This window comes from Bidens hawaiensis, unplaced genomic scaffold (assembly GCF_021521415.1).
Source record: "Bidens hawaiensis isolate Kalapana, Puna unplaced genomic scaffold, B.hawaiensis_p1.1 tig00009445_1, whole genome shotgun sequence".
Taxonomy (NCBI): domain Eukaryota; kingdom Viridiplantae; phylum Streptophyta; class Magnoliopsida; order Asterales; family Asteraceae; genus Bidens; species Bidens hawaiensis.
The window spans coordinates 388,533-410,525 of NW_027491700.1; the positions used below are offsets into that span (position 1 = coordinate 388,533).

At 36.6% G+C, this 21,993-nt stretch overlaps 3 pseudogenes across 1 annotated transcript in view; all 3 read left to right on the forward strand.

The window, feature by feature from the left end:
* Positions 1-1,648: 1,648 nt before the first annotated feature.
* LOC143532428 (epidermis-specific secreted glycoprotein EP1 pseudogene) lies at positions 1,649-3,045 on the forward strand (annotated as a pseudogene).
* A 4,845-nt stretch (positions 3,046-7,890) lies between these two features.
* Positions 7,891-21,993, forward strand: part of LOC143532450 (epidermis-specific secreted glycoprotein EP1 pseudogene) — a 34,963-nt pseudogene continuing 20,860 nt past the window's right edge. Inside the window, exon 1 of the transcript XR_013135172.1 lies at positions 7,891-9,298. The product of XR_013135172.1 is annotated as an epidermis-specific secreted glycoprotein EP1 pseudogene (transcript). The remainder of the gene's footprint in view (positions 9,299-21,993) is intronic.
* LOC143532446 (epidermis-specific secreted glycoprotein EP1 pseudogene) lies at positions 11,927-13,401 on the forward strand (annotated as a pseudogene).

A 21,993-nucleotide genomic window follows, 5' to 3' on the forward strand; every position in this document is an offset into this window, starting at 1 on the left:
GCTAAGGAATATAGTTCTTCTCGCGACGCGCTTAGAATTGAAGTTCTTCCCGCGGCGCGCCTAGAAATGTAGTTCTTTCCGCGACGCGTTAAGGTTGGTTCTGTCTGCCTTCGCGCTCGCGCTCTCTTGACCCTCTGTGTCTGCCTGTGCGCTCGAGCTTTCTCGCGCTAAACCCTTTTCTGTTTAATCTAGCCGTTTGCTTTTGTGTTGTCTTATCTTTTGAGCTGTTGACCTAATCTGCTTAATGTCTGAAAAGTTACTTTCGGCGCAGCATGCGCACCAACCCCATTGGTTGACAGAAAAAGTGACTGACATAATCTTTTGAGATCTGCTTTTGCCATGCTTGACCAGTACCTTTTTCTGAACCGCCCATGCCTTTTTACTGTTCCCTGTCAGCCTTTTTCTCTTTTTCCCTGCTGCCATATCTTTTGATATCTTTTACTTGCTTTTGAATATCTTTTGCTATCTTTTGTTTTGTCTTGTTCTGTTTGTCTTGGAATCTTTTCCCCTTTTTCTGGATTCATGTCTCCTAGGGTTTCTCTATAAATAATAGTATTATTTTTCCTAACACTACACACACAAACACTTAATCTCTCCTGTTTTCCTTGCTCTCTGCCGCCTCCCTCTCTGCCTCCGTCTTCCTCCCTGTTCTGTCCTGCTTCTCCGGTAATATATATATTATATATAATAATTTAATTATGCTAACTTATAATCAAGACCTAAAACAGATCGTTAAAACAATAATCTTATTTATAGGTTAACTTGTGCTTGTTTAAAAGTTGGTTCTTGCTTTATCTTACACCGCATCGTTATCAAGTGAGTAATCTCGTACCTAATCCCTTTTTGCTTTTAATGTTTTGGGATGATCATGTGTTCATACAAACTTAGAGTCTTAAACTTGTTTATGAGCTTTAGTCGCGCAGTATCCCATGTGTTGAGGACGTTTACTTGGCTGTTTATTTGTATGTGTGTATCATTAACCGCTTTGTTCGGCCTATTCCGCAGTTTTCATGGATCCATTAGATGAACACGGGAGACCTATCGTTTACGGTTTTCTTTGTTTACACTTGCACAGATGTTTTCTCGTTTTTGTGCTCAATTGGGAGCACGGATTGAACTATGAACTATGAGCTATGATCTATCTAGGCTTGATCACAATCTGATTGCACCCTTGTTAAACACCAGACATACACGTGTTGCGCGCAGATTTATTGTTATCTATGTATTGTATTAAACTTGATTTCTCACCAACACGCAAGTGTTTGACGTTTATTTTAACACATGTTCAGGTTTGCAGTAGCTGTTCTGGAGCTTGTGGACACTTAGGAAGTTTTCTTTATTTTGGACCTAGATTAAAATGTATCAAGACAAGTTTTTGCTGTTCGAATATTATGATTATAATACATTGATTTATGATGTTTTATGTCATCTGTGTTTACTCTGCGCGTGCGCGAATGAATGTATTTATTAAATATTGACACCCAATAGTGTCACGAGTAATGAAACAATATGTGGCGCCCCGATGTATAATCCGCCTTTGGTCGGGGTGTTACATTTTAGTTCGTTGCCCAAGGTGTAACTCTCACGTGTCACAACCCGGTCGGCCACGTTGACTTAGCCGAACCGGTCCATAATTCCAACACTTATACCACACCACACATAACTAGCCATGACTGCTTATCATTCATATCTTTCGTTCATCTTCTGCTGCTTAATCTTCCGATCATACATCATCTCCGAAGCCGTAGTTCCTCCGAACAAAACGTTTACTTATGTTAACCAAGGCGACTTAAGCTTCGATTCCGAATACTTACCCTATCTTTCCGAATACGCACCAACTTACCGCCCACTTCCACCCTTCACATTCCCTTTCCAATTATATTTCTACAACACCACCCCCAACGCGTACACACTCGCTCTTCGCGCGGGCATTAGACGTGACCAAACCATCATGCCATGGGTCTGGGACGCCAATAGAGGCAAACCCGTCCGAGAAAACGCTACATTCTCATTAGGCTCCAATGGTAACCTAGTACTCGCGGAGGCCAATGGGCGGATCGTGTGCAAACCAACACAGCCAATAAGGGTGTTGTCGGTTTCGAAATACTCTCCAATGATAACATGGTGATTCGTGACTCAAAGGGTAACTTTGTTTGGCAAAGCTTTGATTACCTGACTGACACGCTCTTGATCGGCCAAAGTCTTAGAGTTAAAGGTGGTCCGTACAAGCTCGTGAGCCGTGATTCTGTCAAGAACAACGTTGACGGGGCGTATAGCTTAGTAGTTGAGCCTCAAAGATTGGGTTTGTATTACAAGAACACCATGCGGTACTGGGCATTCACGATCCCTGAATTAAGCCGAAGCAATGGGACAATTCAAAATGCAACGTTTCGAGTTGCGGAAGCTGAATACCTAGACAACAATTTTCACCAATTGAATTGTGAAGTCGTGAATCTTTTCCCGCCATATCGTACAACTTCGATATACATGGGACGAGTTTTGTATAATAGCTTGTTATCGTATCTACGATTGGGCATCGATGGGAACCTACGAGTCTACACTTACCGAAGAGGAGTGCGGGGACAGGCGTGGAATCTGTTGTACACTTTGTTTGATGGTAGTGGGAACCGGGATGTGTTTGATATTGAAGACGAGTGTCAGTTACCAAATCGATGTGAAAAGTTTGGGCTTTGTGAGGATAGTCAGTGTGTCGGGTGCCCCACACCGAAAGGGGTGTTTGCGTGGAGCAAATATTGTGACACGAAGCCTCCGGGTTGTAAGGCAGGTGGTTTTACGTATTATCAGGTCAAAGGGGTGGACCATTTCACGGTTAAGTATACCGCTGGGACTAGACTGGTGGAAAGGAGTGAATGCGAGAGTAAATGCTCGAAGGATTGCAAGTGTATGGGTTACTTTTATCATACAGATAATTCGAGGTGTTGGATTGCTTACGAGTTGAAGACGTTGACAAGGGTTAGGAACTCGACTAGTTTGGCGTACATCAAAATACCCGTTGCCTAGACACGGGTTTTACTACAAACCTGAAATGAATTAAGAAGGTTAATGTTTTAACCTGGATGTGTGTTTGTGTTGTATTTATTTAATATTCATAATTCATAATGAAACGAATTAATATAACAAAGGTTTACGAGGAGCTAATCGGTAACTTAGCTGTTTTTATGCATTTTAAATTTCAAAGCATATTATATTCGTCCTTTTAATTTATATATAAATTCGTTATTTTAGCTAGTTAACGTAGTGGTAGAGACTTATGTCTTATGGTATTTAGAATTCCTAACCCATTCCCTATATTATTGTGAGGTGAGTTTATAAATTATAGGGTGAGATTTTGATTGGTTGTGAGTGTAAATTATAGGGTGGAGAGAGAAAATGTAGTGATTTTCTGTAAATTTGGGGAAACTTTGTTTGTCCCTATTTAATTTTTAATATTTGTTAAATTGGTTGTGAGTAGATGAGAGAGAAAACTGCAATGATAAATGTATAAAGGTAATATTATTTAATTGAACATAAAAGAGAAATGTAGTGTTTTGTAGTGTAAATATAAAGATGGGGATGGAGATCCGGATGAGAATGCTCTTATACCTGATCAAAGTCTCTTGATGACACTTATGAGGAAAGCAACTGCTCTTTCATTATCGTCCGTGTGTGCTTGTACTGTTTATAAAATAAAGGGGTGAATTAATATAATAGATGTTTAAAGGTTTTGTTTTAACTTACGTGCTCTAATGGATCTCGTCAACTGAGAGACATATGATATGTATTTCTCACCTGTTACCTCACCAATAGTTATCTGAGCTGATTTAAACATTATGAGACCCGTAAGATCATTTATAAGGGTCATTAATATATGAACAAGGCGGATAAAACTTATATAATCTATTCAATCCCCATGGCATTATGGGTGCTATATAGGCATGAATATTTCTACAACAAAGGTTAATGTAGTTTGAAATTAAGTGACACTAAGGTGCTATTTGTTTTTAAGACAAAAAATATCTGTAATCTGATTTTATCTGATTTAATATCTGCAATTGAAGATGTGGTCGTCTGCAATATGAAAATATAATACTGTTTGTTTTATAAACTGGATATCGTTTGCATAAGCTGAAAAATAGTTACATATCATATATATTACAGTACATAAAAATCATTTAATGTTTATAGACTGCTAAACTAATTGATAGTGGTTAAGAACTATGGAAGTGGGTGGTGGTAGACAATTGTGGTAGGTGGTGAACGGTGGGTGGTGGTGATGGACGGTTGAGGTGGTGGGTGGTGAACCATGATGGTGGCCGACAATGGGTGGTGGTGATGAACGGTGGTGGTGGGTGGTGGACTATGGTAGTGGTGGATGGTTGTGGCAGGTGGTGGTGGCGGGGTGGTGGCGACGGGTGGTGGTGGCGACGGACGGTGAGTGGTGGTGGTAATGGACGGTGGTTGTGGCCGACGGTGGTGGTGGTGGTGATGGACGGTGGTGGTGGTGGGTGGTTAACGGTGGTGGTGGTGAGTGGTTGACGATGGTGGTGGAGGGTTGTGGTGGCGGCGGACGGTGGTGGTGGGTGGTGGTGGCGGCGGACGGTGGATGGTGGTGTTGGCGGCGGACGGTGGGTGATGGTGGTGTTGGACATTGGGTGTTAGTACTTGGTATGATGTTAAAAAGTGTGGAGAAGGTGAAAAAAGTTTATTTTTTAAGACCATAAGAGCAGTTTTAAGATTTTTTTTTTTTTAAAAAAACAAACAGTTTTCAAGAGCTTATGTCTACACGTCCGCAAACATAGACTCTCTACACACCTTATAAGAAAAAACAAACACAACCTAACTATTATACATGTTTTTGTTAAAATGAGTGTTGGTGATGTGATGTAAAATACCCACCCTTAACAATTATGTATAGCCTAATAACATAGTGCTAACTGCTACCCCGTACCATAGGGGGAGTAACTTTTTAAATACCCTCCACTACCTTATGATTCAACTAATAGAATTTGATTATTTCAAACTTACCATCAATTACCCTAACTAGTATCTTTAGTGGCATCACTTCTTTCATCAACCCTTAACTCTCTCTCACGATCTGCACTCCATGCACAAACATAACTCTCTCTTACCTTCTTTTTCTTGTTGTATAACCCGATTTCACATCTTTAACCCACTACCCGTGTGGTGTTACCGCACATTAAAGACTACCCGAATTAAGGGGGTAACCATGTAAGCCCCTTCCACCCTTAGTTCGAAAAGGATGGTTGTCATTAACACTAAGCTTATTATCATCTATATTGACCATGCATTTATTTATTGTTAAATTGGAAATAAATAATCATATCTTTTGTGTATTGGTAGATAATTCTTTCTTTAAAAATCACTATCAATAGTACAATCTTTCAACTACTTTTGTCTCAATGGACCTCCGTTAAAAAAACACTTAACGTCGATAAGTTTTTTTCCGAGTTTCAAACCCGTGTTTTAGGGATTTTGATCGAAAGAATGATACGAGTCAACTGATATAAACTTATCTCGAAACGGTGATCCCTTAATACGGGGAAAAACTACTACTATACTATTACACCAATAAATATAAATTATACCTTTACCTAGGATTAGCCGCCATTGCAGCGATGGTTGGTCGAGGCGGAAATACGGTTGTAGGTGGTGGATTGTGACGGTATGGGTGACGACGAGTGGCAAAGGTTGATATAAGTGTGGAATATGTTGAGTTTAGTGTGGAATTGGATCCTTGGAGTTGTTAAAGAAGAAAGAATGTATTATTTGGATTTTTTTTAGATTCATTTGTAGTCAACTAAAATATTTCTTTTTAGCCTACTTCAGAAAATTCATAGTTTCTATTTGAACCTAGCCCAATAAATGATACGATCTCTAATATTTCATAAAATAGTAACTAACTTTCAAAAATATTTCAATTAGGTCACTCATGCATATTTTTCTCGAATTGGGTCTAAATCTTCAAATCGAGTCTTACCGATTTTTTTGTGCGTCAAGAAAGAAATGGAGGATAAGACGTGGATGTCAGAATTTGCAATATATGTAGTTATATTTAAAAAAAAATTACAAAACGTTAATTATTTTAAAATTCATAAATAAAAAATAAAATCCACGTCGCCACTCAAGGTCAACATAAAAAAAAGATAAAAGATTTCCTACGTGAAACAAGAAAGAATAACTCTAAAAAAACATGTTAAAACATTTAATTTAATAAAATATGAAAATTGAGTGACTCAATTGAAACATTTTTAAAATTGAGTGACCTAATTGAACAATTTTGAAATTTGGTTACTATTCTATGAAGTTGCCCCTTCTTTTATTACTCTAATTGTGTTTCCTTATTATTTATCTTTTTCTATTTTTATGTTTTTGTTTTCCTATATATTGTAACTAGTTTTTATTCCCTTAATTACGAGGATGTTTTATATTGTTTGTTCTAATATTTATTTATTTTTTGAATTTATATTTTTTTTTGTATGAAAGTTAATAATATACTTATGGTTTTATGATAAATTGTTTCACAAATAAATGAGATGCTATAACCCGGTTTAAAAGCTATATGATTTTGACGAGACCCAAGACCCGTTTATTTTTTACTATAAAATTGGTTTTTTAATTATAAACAATATTTATGAAAGTTAATAATATACTTATGGTTTGATGAGACCCAAGACCCATTTATTTTTTTACTATCAAATTTGTTTTTTAATTTAAGTAATATATATATATATATCTTTTTTAAAATAAATAAGATATTACTTTTTATTATATCCTATTTTATAGGATTTTTACATCACTAATTTGGTGAGAATAATTTTTAATTTAATGGGATGTTATAACCCGTTTAAGAAATATCTGGGTTTGGTAAGACCCATACCTATGAATTTGGGTCAAATGCATGAGAATCCTCTATTTAAAAATCAAGCAAATCTGGTGACTCTAAAAAAAGGGGGAACGACCACATCGCGACACGTAGGATTTTTATATCTTCGTTTATATATATTATATAGATCTTTGTTTAAGAAAAATAATATGAAATTGTCTCAAATTTAGTTTCTCTTCTTCTATTTTATTCTTAAAGCCTAAACCACTTTATGAATTTATCAAGAGATTAATCATTTCAAATATTTCTCTATCTGTAAGTCTTATCCAAAAGTTGATATAAGTTACCAATATTTTTAAATGGTTGTGCTAAATATAACCCCTCATTATTTTTACTAGTTATACTTCCCTTCTAATTCATAAAAACTAATATATTTTTCCTCAAGCATATTTTCCCCAACGCCACCATCATCACAAGCACCATGCATCACTGCCGCGGTCAATTGTATTATTTATAGTTTCTTTCTCTGTAATACATTATAATAAACCAAAAATCGTGATTTTAAAAATGTAGTAAACAATCATCTATTTTGAACATTAGAAGACAAGTTTAAACACAATATTTATAGCGTAAATGTCAACATTAAAACATAAATTAGTTTCATCTTTTGTTTTAAATTTTATAGTTAAACCCACTAGCGTCATACAAGACTAAAACCGTCGCTACAGAAAGCTCATGTATAAATTTGACTTTTGGTAGTAAACTAATACTTCTTAGGCAACTTTACAGTGTGTCATATACTCATATAGCACGTTACCACTTGTGTTATATTATTGCCATATATTCATCAAGTTCACATACACGGTCTTTCGATTATGGGTTCCTGGCCTGGCTGCCTTAATTTGAATAGTCAAGCGAATCTTGAAAAACTTTATTAATATTAATGGCGTCAACCCTTATCCAATAGTAATAAACAAATAACGTTTATATTCCTTTAGTCTTTTACTAATATACATCTAGATGTATAAATAGGCATACACACTCCTTATACAACACCACACACAACTAGCCATGGCTGCTTATTATTCATATCTTTCGTTCATCTTCTTCTGCTTGATCTTCCAATCATTCAAGATATCCGAAGCCGTAGTTCCTCCGAACGAAACGTTTACTTATGTCAACGAAGGCGATTTACTCTTTGATTCCGATTACATGCCCTATCTTTCCGAATACGCACCAACTTACCGTCCACTTCCGCCCTTTACCTTCCCTTTCCAGTTATGTTTCTACAACACCACCCCAAACTCCTACACTCTCGCTCTTCGAGCGGGCGTTAGACGTGACCAAACCATCATGCCATGGGTCTGGGACGCCAATAGAGGCAAACCCGTCCGAGAAAACGCCACATTCTCATTAGGCTCCAATGGTAACCTAGTACTTGCGGAGGCCAATGGGCGGATCGTGTGGCAAACCAACACAGCCAATAAGGGCGTTGTCCGTTTCGAAATACTCTCCAATGGTAACATGGTGCTTCGTGACTCGAATGGTAATTTCGTCTGGCAAAGCTTTGATTCCCCAACCGATACGCTCTTGATCGGGCAGACTCTTAGAGTTAAAGGTGGACCGTACAAGCTTGTGAGCCGGAAGTCGGTTACTGAAAACGTTAATGGGGATTATAGCTTTGTAATTGAGCCGAAAAGATTGGCTTTGTATTACAAGAACAATATGCCTTATTGGGCATCCACATTCCCCGAATTAGACCGAAAGAATGTGACTATTGTAAATGCAACGTTGGTGATTCAAGAAACCGAATACGAAGAGAACAACTTCAACTCACTAAGGTGTGATATTAAAAACGGCGAGTCTTGGGAGTTTCCATCTATAGATATGGGACAAATTCGGTATAATAGTTCGTTATCTTATCTCCGATTGGGCATCGATGGGAACTTAAGATTTTACACTTACCGCGCAAATGTGATTAGAAACGCTTGGAGCTTGTTGTACACTATGTTTGATAAGGAGGAGAACTTCAATGGGATGATATTTGAAGACGAGTGCCACTTACCAAATCGGTGCGGGAGGTTTGGGCTTTGTGAGGATAGTCAGTGTGTTGGGTGCCCGACGCCAAAAGGGGTGTTTGCGTGGAGCAAAGATTGTGATACGAAACCTCCGGGTTGTAAGGCGGGTAGGTTTACGTATTATCAGGTTAAAGGGGCGGACCATTTCACGGTTAAGTATACGCCTGGGACTGGACCGGTTAAAAGGAGTGATTGCGAGAGCAAATGCTCGAAGGATTGCAAGTGTATGGGTTACTTTTATCATACAGATAAGTCGAGGTGTTGGATTGCTTACGAGTTGAAGACGTTGACAAGGGTCGGGAACTCGACTAGTTTGGCGTACATCAAAACACCGGTTCGATAGACACGGGTTTTACTAGAAACCGGCAATAAAAATGTTAATGTGTTTAACCTTGATGTGTGTTTGTGTTGCATTTATTTAATATTCATAATTCATAATAAAATGAGAGTAAATTAATGTTTTCGAGGAGCCAACAGTTGACTTTACGCATTTTAAAGCGAAATACCAAATTCTTAATATAAGGAAAATTGGATTTTAATAATCCAAACTATTCACTATTGACAAATAATAATCCCAAACTAACAATATGACTATCATTAATCACAACTTTCAACTTTGTTACCAATAACAGTCCCTGTCTAATAGACGGTTAACTTTAGCAGTTAAGTTGATGGAAAATGACAAAAATACCCATTTATTTTACACTAAAACAAAAAATAATTAAATCACTTAGTATATATTGGGCCCCACATTTTTCTTTAATGAGCTAAAATCACCAAACGACAACTGCATCTTCTTCAACTAATTTCCGGCCCCTACCTGGTCTTCCGGCGAACTTCCGACGAGCAAAAGAATACCATTAGTTGCACCCTTTTTTTTCCGCCAATAGTCGCCATTCCAATTGCTTGGACCCGTCAAATCAGATCTGCAATTTGTGTCGGCCACACCCTAAACCCGTAATCGTTTGCTGGGTTTTTAAGATTTATGCCGAGGTTTGTGTCTGGTTTTCGAGATCTCAACCGAGGAGAAGATAGTTGTTTCTGTTGCCGGAAAATCGCGGGCTGGAATAATGGTTACGAACTTACGAGATGGGTTCAAATAATTAGCACTTCACGTGGTTTAGGTGGTGAGTTCGCCATCAAAAACGAACCTAACCGGTGAATCCACGTGGTCCAAACTCCCTGGTTTTTGAGGTCTCAGGGTTAGGTCGAATTGTGTGTTCGCAGGTGTTGGATCAACGGTGAGGAATAGTGGGGTTGAAAAGGTCTCTGGAAAATGGTTGCTTAAAGGTTGGAGGGTCGTCGGAAAACAAATCACCGGATTTCATGGTCTTATCGGCACACTGTGCTTGTCGGAGACAAAGGTGTGGGTCCATGTTAAATAGTTTTTTTTTTTTAATGATAAGGGTGCCTTTGTTATTTTACATCAACTTAACTGATAAATTTAACCGTAAGTTAGACCGGGATTGCTAGTGGTAACAAAGTTGAAAGTTGGGATTAATGATAGTCACATTGCTAGTTTGTATTAATATTGGTTAATAGTGAATAGTTTGAATTATTAAAATCCTATTTTCCTAATAAAAATAATATTGATTTTTAATATTTCAAACTTTTACCCGCTGGTTAATAATACTTTTGTGATTTGATACTCACTACTCTTAACTTTGAGCCTATTTGTTTATTAAACTCTCGAACTTAACGGATCATAACTCTGTTAGTTTCTTACTGACGTAACATTTTTAACCACCATCTAAAGGCCATCTCCACCACCACCCATTAGTACAGAAAAAGTTTATTTTAAAACGGTTAAGTGGGGTTTACACAATGGTATTAAAATCGTTTTAAATGTCGCGTTATAAAATGTAATTACAACGGTTGAGAAATTGGTGTAAAATGATATCTAAAAACAACGCTTCAAAAAACCGTTGTAAATGATAGTATTAAAAAACAACGCTTAAATAACCTTAGACATTACTTGATTTATCAACTTTGATGTCATACAAATATACCCTTGAGCTATGATTGAATAACACCACGAAAAGATCTGCATTTGTGGACTACGGTGGCGAGAAATGATGGTTTAGGGTTTGTTTGAAATTGTGGATGGAGATTATTTTTTTTTTTTTTGTCATTTCTACTACTCTTAGTCCTTCATTTTAATGTATAAAAACTAAAATTAAAATGCTATGATTATATTTTGTCATGTATATGTTTGCTTCCACCCTTAACTGTTTTTAAGCTTGCAACTGAATTGCGACTATTTCTTTTTCTATTTCTCTCATATTTTGAGATCATTTTGCAACCGCTGACCAATTTGCAACACAAAAAGAAAACGGTAGCAAGGTTTGCGACCGTTTTGCAACGTCCATTGTTAATTTTGCTACCATTATAATTTCAAAATTTTGCCACTGTTTTTTTCGGTTGCAAATTTTGCTCGCAACTGTCTATTTTTCTAGTAGGGGAACTCGTGTTCTCGTCATCGTCAATGGCCTGCCTAACTTCGTTTTTCAAGCATTTGTTAAACTTTCATCCAAGCCGTCGGACTATTCTTTTCCCCTTGGTCTAGGACTCTTAACATCAGCAGCCATGTCGATACCATAATATTAATTTTTCTTTCAAATCTGTAATGGCATTATCTTCATCAGCTAGTACTTGCAAGTTCTTCCATGCCAGTTTTATATCTTAAGAACATTATGACCATGAATTAACGGAAGACACACAGGCTTCTTAACAACTTGCTAGTTGTTTATTTACATTTTGAGAAACAGCTTAAAACATTTGAGCCGCCACTCACATGGGCAGACACGCTCTTCGTTATTGGAAGACAAAGAGAAACGAATCTAGACACTTTTACAATGAAATATTATGATAAAAACAAGCTTTACAGGCAGACATAAACCCTTATCCAATATAGATAAGGTTTTAGATTCCTTAAATGAATATATCAATTTGTATAAATAGGCATGCACCCCGCTTATCCAAACCGTACCACTCACCACTAGCAATGGCTACTTATTATTATTCTTCTTCTCTTTCGTGCATCTTCTTCTGCTTAATCTTCCGATCATTCTCCATCTCCGAAGCCGTAGTTCCTCCTAACGAAACGTTTACTTATGTCAACGAAGGCGATTTACTCTTTGATTCGGATTACATGCCCTATCTTTCCGAATACGCACCGACTTACCGTCCACTTCCGCCCTTCACCTTCCCATTCCAGTTATGCTTCTACAACACCACCCCGAATTCCTACACACTTGCTCTCCGCGCGGGCATTAGACGTGACCGAACCATCATGCCATGGGTCTGGGACGCCAATAGAGGCAAACCCGTCCGAGAAAACGCCACATTCTCATTAGGCTCCAATGGTAACCTAGTACTCGCGGAGGCCAATGGGCGGATCGTGTGGCAAACCAACACAGCCAATAAGGGTGTTGTCGGTTTCGAAATACTCTCTAATGGTAACATGGTGCTTCGTGACTCAAAGGGTAACTTTGTCTGGCAAAGCTTTGATTACCCGACTGACACGCTCTTGGTCGGCCAAAGTCTTAGAGTTAAAGGTGGTCCGTACAAGCTCGTGAGCCGCGATTCGGTCAAGAACAACGTTGACGGGGCGTATAGCTTAGTAGTTGAGCCTAAAAGACTGGCTTTGTATTACAAGAACACCATGCGGTACTGGGCATTCACGATCCCTGAAATAATCAAAACAAATGGGACAATTCAAAATGCAACGTTTAGAATTGCGGAAGCTGAATATGAAGGGAACGATTTTCATCAATTGGATTGTGAAGTCTTGAATCTTCCCCCGATATATGAGACAACTTCTATTTATATGGGACGAATTCTGTATAATAGCTCGTTATCGTATCTTCGATTGGGCATCGATGGGAACCTAAGAGTTTACACTTATCGCCAGGGAGTGCGGGGACAGGCGTGGACTCTGTTGTACACTTTGTTTGATGCTCGTGGGAACCGGGATGTGTTTTATATTGAAGACGAGTGTCAGTTACCAAATCGGTGTGGAAAGTTTGGGCTTTGTGAGGATAGTCAGTGTGTCGGGTGCCCCACGCCGAAAGGGGTGTTTGCGTGGAGCAAAGATTGTGACATAAAACCTCTGGGTTGTAAGTCGAGTGGTTTTACTTATTATCAGCTTAAAGGGGTGGACCATTTCACGGTTAAGTATACTGCTGGGACTGGACCGGTGAAAAGGAGTGAATGCGAGAGTAAATGCTCGAAGGATTGCAAGTGTATGGGTTACTTTTATCATACGGATAAGTCAAGGTGTTGGATTGCTTACGAGTTGAAGACGCTGACAAGGGTTGGGAATTCGACTAGTTTGGCTTACATCAAAACACCCGTTGCCTAGATCCGGGTTTTACTATAAACCTGAAATAAAGAAGGTTAATGTTTTTAACCTGGATGTGTGTCTGTGTTGTATTTATTTAATATTCATAATTCATAGTGAAACGAATTAATATAATAAAGGTTTACGAGGAGCTAATCGGTAACTTAGTTGTTTTTACGCATTATAAAGTTCAAAGCATGTTGTGTTCGTCCTTTTAGTTTATACATGAATTAAGTCATTATTTTAGTTAGTTGACGTAGTGGTAGAGACTTATGTCTTATAGTATTTATACCTGATCGAAGTCTCTTGATGACACTTATGAAGGAAAGCAACTGCTCTTTCATTATCGTCCGTGTGTGCTTGTATTGTTTTTAAAATAAAGGGGTGAATTAATATAATAAATGTTTAAAGGTTTTGTTTTAACTTACGTGCTCTAATGGATCTCGTCAACTGAGAGACATGTTATGTGTTTCTCACCTGTTACCTCACCAATAGTTATCTGAGCTGATTTAAACATTATGGGACCCATAAGATCATTTATAAGGGTCATTAATATATGAACAAGACAGATAAAACTTATATAATCTATTCAATCCCCATGGCATTATGGGTGCTATAGAGGCATGCATATTTCTACAACAAAGGTTAATGTAGCTTGAAATTAAGTGACACTAACTATTATATATGTTTTTGTTAAAACTTAAAAAGACTCAAAAGAGTGTTAGTGATGTGATGTGATGTAAAATATCCACCCTTAACAATTATGTATAGCCTAACAACATAGTGCTACCCCGTACCATAGGGGGAGTAACTTTTAAATACCCTCCACTACCTTAGGCTGAGGGGCGTGGAGGGCTTTAATGGGGGCTCCAACCAATAATATTATGACGTGTGACAGAGAGAGAAACTGGATAAGGGGGGTGTTGAAGCCCTCGTTGGAGCCCCTGGCCCTGGTGTGGAGGGGCTCCAGCGAATTTTTTTTATTTTTTTATAAATATATTCAAACAACGTATTATTAAAAAAACTCATAAATTATTAAAAAAAAGACACATTAATAAAAAAAAACACATTAATATCTAAAAATAAAATAAAAATTAAAGTACTAAAAAAACATTCTTCTTATTCTTCGGCTTGGTCTTATTCGATCAATCTCTTTCGGATACGTTCCTTTTGCTTTTCCATTAGAATTTGATCGACCGGATTTAGGTTACTGAAGTCTCTAGGAGACGGTTGTGTGTTGGATGGTTGAAAGCCGGATGATTCTTGCGGCTCCGAATAAAACATCGGTTGGTGCGGTGACGACCATAAATCGTCGTCAAGATAATCTGAATCAAGGTTTGGGAACCAATTTCCAGCCATTTTTTTTAAAAAAAAGTTAAGAAGATGAATTGATTTTGAGTGAAGGTTTGAAGTTTTGGTATAAAAATGGGTGAAATGGAGTATAATTATATAGGAAAATATTTTTTTTTAATATTTAAGAGCCCAACGGCTCTTTTCTAAACCCAATGCAAGATTCTCTCTCTCTTCAGCCGCTAACCAGCTCACGCCTCTCTTTTTTTCCGTTAGCGCCCCCGTTAGCGCCCCGATGGTGTGGTGTTAGCGCCTGGGGGCGCGAGCGGAGGGGCTCTAGCGCCCCCGTTGAAGCCCCACACCCCTCAGCCTTATGATCAACTAATAGAATATGATTATTTCAAACTTACCATCAATTACCCTAAGGCTATTTGTAGTGGACGCGAATTGGGGCGAATTTTGGGCGCGAAGGGGCTACAACACCTTCCCTCTGGGCGAAATGTGGGGCGAATTGTGTGTGTGTGTGTGTGTGGGAGGGGGGGGGGAAGCTTTTATCGCCGGAAGGTGTTGTTTGGGGGGGGGGGGGGCGAAATGTTTTTTTTAATATTATTATATTGTGATTGAGAGAGGGGGATATATATATACATATATATATATATATTATATTTGTAGCCCTACACCATTACACTACAAAAACAAATTCTCACCCCTTGCTGACTGGGCGCCACTCGGCGCAAAACGCCCCAATTTGTAGCCCCTCCACTACACATAGCCTAACTAGTATCTTTAGTGGCATCACTTCTTTCAAAAAAAAATTAAAATAGGAAGAAGATGAAGGTTAAAATTGATTATTGGAGAGAGAAAAGATGTATTACAAAAATAGGAGATCCGTCATTTCAAATGACGGATGTCAACATACATGTAGGGCCTGTCAGATATTGTCTGGTGAGGTGGACAACAACCCTGACATCCGCCATTTCAAATGGCGGAACACGAATATTTTATTCGTGTTCTGCCATTTGAAATGGCGGATGTCAACATTGGTGATCTGTCATTTTGACCGAAAGGTCACATATTCCACAGTAGCCTACCCTTATGTGTAAAAGTCAGTTTTGATGAACATCCTTCATTTGAAATGGAAGATGTCATCCTGACATCCGTCATTTTTGAAATGGCGGATGTGAATAGTGATTTTGATTGATCTGACATTGTACCAGTACCTTTTTCTTTATATTATCTAGTTTTTCTTTTTATTATTTACTTAAACAACCTTATTTAACAAATAAAAAAAATGTATTTAACAAATAACGTTTTTTAAAAATGTGTTTTGTCTCTTTATTATTTATTAGTTTTCTAAATGTCATTATTTAAAAAAAATACAAAATTTAATATTATTTTTTTTTAATAAAAAACACTATGTTTTAAAAAAATACAAAGCTTTAATTTATAAAACATGATGTTTTTTATTAAAAAAAAAAATTAACCGCGTATCGTTATTCGGCAATCATTTACTCAACTCATATTCGGAATGCAGGTATACCGTACGTTATCTATTTTTATTTTGCTTGAATATATATTACTTACTGTTTTGAATTTCAAACGGGAAGTATTAGTATATGCACGTGTTTTGATTGAAACACATACCATTACCATATGATTATTATACTAACAAGCAGCATGGCTCTATGCTAAGTTGATAATCTACTATAAAATCTTGAATTCATGATAATGTGTATGAATTATATATATATATATATCAATCTTCTAGAACCAAATTGTTTATGTTTTAAAACTTAGAAACCTTTTTCTTTTAATATTTGCAAGGATTAAATCTTAAACATTGTGTTTTTTATTAAAAAAAATTTAATATTAAATTTTATATTTTTTTAAATAATAACATTTAGAAAACTAATAAATAATAAAGAGACAAAACATATTTTTTAAAAACGTTATTTGTTAAATAAGGTTGTTTAAGTAAATAACAAAAAGAAAAAACTAAATAATATAAAGAAAAAGTTACTGGTACAATGTCAGATCAGTCAAAATCACTATTCACATCCGTCATTTGAAATGACGGATGTCAGGATGATATCTTCCATTTCAAATGGCGGATGTCCATCAAAATTGACTTTTACACATAGGGGTAGGCTACTTTGGAATATGTGACATTCCAGTCAAAATGACGGATCACCAATGTTGACATCCGGAACACGAATAAAATATTCGTGATCCGCCATTTGAAATGGCGGATGTCAGGGTTGTCGTCCACCTCACCAGACAATATCTGATAGGCCTACATGCATGTTGACATCCGCCTGTTGAAATGACAAATGACGGATCTCCTATTTTTGTAATACATCTTTTCTCTCACCTATAATCCATTTTATCCTTCATCTCCTTCCTATTTTAAAATTTTTTCCACTTCTTTCACCAACCCTTAAACTCTCTCTCTCTCGATCTCCACTCCATGCACAAACATAACTCTCTCTTACCTTCTTTTTCTTGTTGTATAATCCGATTTCACATCTTTAACCCACCGCCCATTTGGTGTTACCGCACAATAAAGACTACCCGAATTAAGGGGGTAACCATGTAAGCCCCTTCCATCGTTAGTTGGATGGTTGTCATTAACACTAAGCTTATTATCATCTATATTGGTCATGCGTTTACTTATTGTTAAATTGGAAATAAATGATCATATCTTTTGTGTATTGACCGATGATAATTCGTCCTTTAAAAATCATTATCAATGGTACAATATTTTTTCAAGAATTTTTGTCTCAATGGATTTTCGTTAAAAAACATTTAACGTCGTTAAGTTTTTTTTTCCGAGTTTCAAACCCATGTTTTAGGGATTTTGATCGAAAGAATGATACGAGTCGACTGACGTAAAACTTATCTCGAAACAATAACCCCCTTAATATTAGAAAAAGTACTCCTACTATACTATTACACCAATAAATATAAGCTATACCTTTAACCAGGATTAGTCGGCATTGCAGCGGTGGTCAGGTGTTGCGGTGGTCGGTTGAGGCGGAATTACAGTTGTAGGTGGTGGATTGTGACGGTAAGTGGATGACCGCGAGTGGCAAAGGCTGATATAAGTGTGGAATATTTTAAAATGGTTGTGCTAAATATAACCCTAGTTTTAATAGTTATATTTCTCTTCTAATTCATAAAAACTACTGTAATATATTTTTCACATCTCTTGAATTCTCAAAACTTATGTCGCTCTATCCCCGCAGGGGCAGAGAACCCGTCGCTGTCTCGGCTGTGCTACCGGAGGCTCTGGGGAAGTCGGAATAGGAGAGCACTCATCTTGGGGTGGGCTTACTACTTAGATGCTTTCAGCAGTTATCCGCTCCGCACTTGGCTACCCAGCGTTTACCGTGGGCACGATAACTGGTACACCAGAGGTGCGTTCTTCCCGGTCCTCTCGTACTAGGGAAAGGTCCTCTCAATGCTCTAACGCCCATACCGGATATGGACCGAACTGTCTCACGACGTTCTGAACCCAAATCACATACCGCTTTAATCTAAGTATATTTTTCCCCAACGTCACCATCATCACAAGCACCATGCATATAGTAGCGTATCTAGACTTGAAACCGAGTCGTAGCGTTTAAATTTGTTTCCCCGTATTTAAAACAATGTTAACGACACAAATATAAAAAACAAGACAACAAATAAATTTAAACTAACCGGGTTAACGAACCAACAGTGGCGGATCTAGGTTGGGCTGTAAATATCTCATCTTCGGTTTTGATAGCTTGAAATCGAGCCATTACATCTTCTTCATTTACTTTATCAAACGTTTCTCTTTCGACCACACAAACTAAAGCATTGTTCAAATACTCATTACCCATTCGATTGCGCAAATCCGTCTTGATAAGCTTCATTTTAGAGAAACATCTTTCAATGGTTGCAGTTACAATCGGTAAACCCAATGCTAGCTTCAATATTCGATAAACCAAAGGAAAAGTTGTGTGTTTTTCGGTTTCCACCATTACACGAGCAAGATCACCCATTCCATCCAGTTTTGCAAATTTAGCATCTTTCTTTAAAGTGTAATAAAAGGTCGTAAGATCATCCGGAATACACCCTCTTTCTTCGTTAGTAAAATCATTCGGATACATCTCTGAAAAAGTCACTATCTTAGATATGCCCAGCTTGGAAAACGAATCACAAGGATTTAAACCCGACATATTTTCCAACAAACTAGTTGAGACCTCACTAAATCTATTTCCAAGTTCTTGAATTTGCATATCCAAGAGCGTGTTCAAAATTTCAACCTCAAAATGATGTCGATTAGTATTGACATACTTCCGGTTTCATGGATTACCATAACTTTCCTCCATATCTAACATCTTAATCTTGTTTTTTTTTTCACAAAAGATATAACTTTTGCCAACATCTTGTCAAATCCGGTTTGTCTTAGATTCACTACTACAAATATGGAAATTTACAGCGGTTCATAAATTACATATACAACGGTTCAAAAAAAAATACCCGCTGTTTTTAATTAAAAAATAATACTAATATATTTAATAACGTAAAAACCGTTGTAAATGTATAAAAATTCAAAAAATTAATTGGGAAACCGCTGTAAATTATAATAGCCGCTGTATATATAGAGTTAAGAGAATATGAAATTTGTAACGTTCATATATAAACCGCTGTAAATGTATAAAAATTCAAAAAATTAATTTGGAAACCGATGTTAATTATAATAACCATTGTAAATATAGAGTTAAGAGAATTTGAAAATTGTAACGTTCATATATACCCAACTCATACGTTTCATTCTTCATTGTCTTCTTCATCCATTTTCAAGCCCTTCTTTATCCATTTTCAAGCTCTCATCAATCATATTCATGGAGGTAAGAAAATTTGAGTTTTTTTATAAATATTAATATTATACTTACTCACTAACTAATCTTTTAGTTAGCCCTTTAGAGTATATACCCGTCCAAAATTTATCTAATAGAGATAAATTTTGGATTGTCCCCTTTTCGGGACTGCTTTTTGAATATTATATCTCGTTTAGGATGTGTATATATTTTAACGGGTTGACATTTAAGAAAAATCTGGTGATTAGTTCCTCTTACTCTTTCGAGCTTGCGGTTTATACGCATGCTTGGGGAGTTAAGGGGAAATGGTGCCGATTTTTTCTTAAATGTCAACTCGTTAAAATGTATACATGCGAGATATAATTTTCAAAAAGTGGGTTAGGATCCGCTGCCTTAAAAAACCGATTTACATCATATTCATAGATTTATTTGTTTTTTCAGACGGATCGTAAAGACTGGATGTACGGTAATTTATCTACCTGCAAAACATATATAAATGGCGTTAAAGGTTTTCTTAAGGCTGCCAAAGACAATCAAGTGAAAGTTGGAGATAAAATGATTTGGTGTCCTTGTAGGAGTTGCGAAAACAACAAAAGATATGATGATATAAATGAAATAGAGTACCATTTGATATCTCGTGGGTTTAAACCTAGATATACTTGTTGGTCAATGCATGGTGAGTCATTTACTGATTGTGGCACGTCGTCAAATAAGGACAATTATGATAAACACGATTTAATAGATAATGACGATGGTGATTTAAATGACGTCAATGACAATTTAAATGACATGTGTAAAGATTTAGAGACTAATATCGGTGACGGTGAACAAGACAAATTAAAACGTCTATTTGAAGATTCAGAAAAACCGTTATACACTGGTTGTTTGAATTTTTTGAAACTTAGTGTTGTTTTGAAATTGTTTAATGCAAAGACTAAGTACGGGTGGAGTGATGTAAGTTTCACATATCTATTAGAGGTTGTGCATGAAATGCTTCCGGAAGATAACGAGTTGCCAGTTTCGTTATACAAAGCAAAGCAACTTATGTGCCCGATGGGATTGAAAGTGAAAAGAATACATGCATGCCCAAATGATTGCATGCTATATAGAAAGAAGTTTAAAAATGATCATAAATGTTTTAAGTGTGGTGCTTCGAGGTATAAGTGTAAAACCAAAACCGATGACGTTGACGAAGATGTGAAGAATGGACAATTAGCTAAATTGTTGTGGTATTTGCCAGTCATACCAAGACTAAAACGATTATTTTCAAATGAGAAAGAAGCAAAGTTATTGCGTTGGCATTCAGATGATCGTATACATGATGGAAAATTAAGACATGTTGCGGATTCACCTCAATGGAAAAATATTGATAATATGTGTCCAGAATTTGGCAAGGAGGTTAGAAACATACGATTTGGACTCAGCTTAGACGAAATTAACCCTTTCGGAGCCATGAGTAGCATTCATAGTACGTGGCCGGTTCTTCTATGCATCTACAATCTTCCACCATGGTTATGCATGAAACGAAAATACATAATGATGTCGTTGTTGATTCAGGGTCCGAAACAACCTGGAAATGACATTGACGTTTACTTGTCTCCGTTGATTGATGACTTGAAAACACTATGAGGCACCGGTGTAGAAGTGTATGATTCTTATAAAAAGGAAAGATTTATGTTGAGAGCCATGATTTTTTAATACATGATGTACGTGTATATATATGCAGAAATATTAAAACTTCAATTGGTAGGTTGGTTTGGTGAATTAAATATGAACATGTGTGAAGATTCTTTTATGTGAGTCTTTTGGCTGACAATATGTTAATATGTTAAATATGAACATGTGTGTCAAATCTTTTGTATTAGTCTTAATCTGTTAGTTTAGTAACAGTAATTATGCCAAAAAAAAGAAAAGGAGATTACTTTAGTTTAGTAACACTCTTAATTTCTTTTATAATAGACTTCGATAACTTTACTTTTTAATAATGAATTAATATTGATATTGTAAAACATTATGACAGACAATAAGTATGTCCAAGAAAAGGAAAGGAGATTTAAAACTTGAGTTTGGTGAACAATGCTAGCAATTGGTAAGGCTGCCTCTTAATTTGCTACATCGGTTGGAAAGTTAGCTAGAGCAAGGTTTTCTTATCATCTTGAGACGAGTCGTATCACAGACGAAGAGTGGGACAAGTTTTGATTGGAAGTCAAGGTATTGTAACTAATATTGTAAATTTGTTGACATAAAATATTTCTTAACAATTATATTTAAGATTTGTTTTGTAAATATTTAGGAGGATTGGAATATCAAAGACGATAAGGCAAAGAATGTCACACTTAAGAAAGTTGTGTTATATCGTAACGATTTCCAAAGTAGTTTGGCATGAAAATTCGTATATCCCAAAAAAATCCTCTTAACACATATCCATGGCTCGACATGCCGCATTGGGAAGAATTCGTAAAGGCAAAGACTAGAAAGGAAGCCATGGTATATGTTAATTATTTTTATTATTATTATTATTATTATTATTATTATTATTATTATTATTATTATTATTATTATTCTTATTATATTTAATATTTTTGTAAC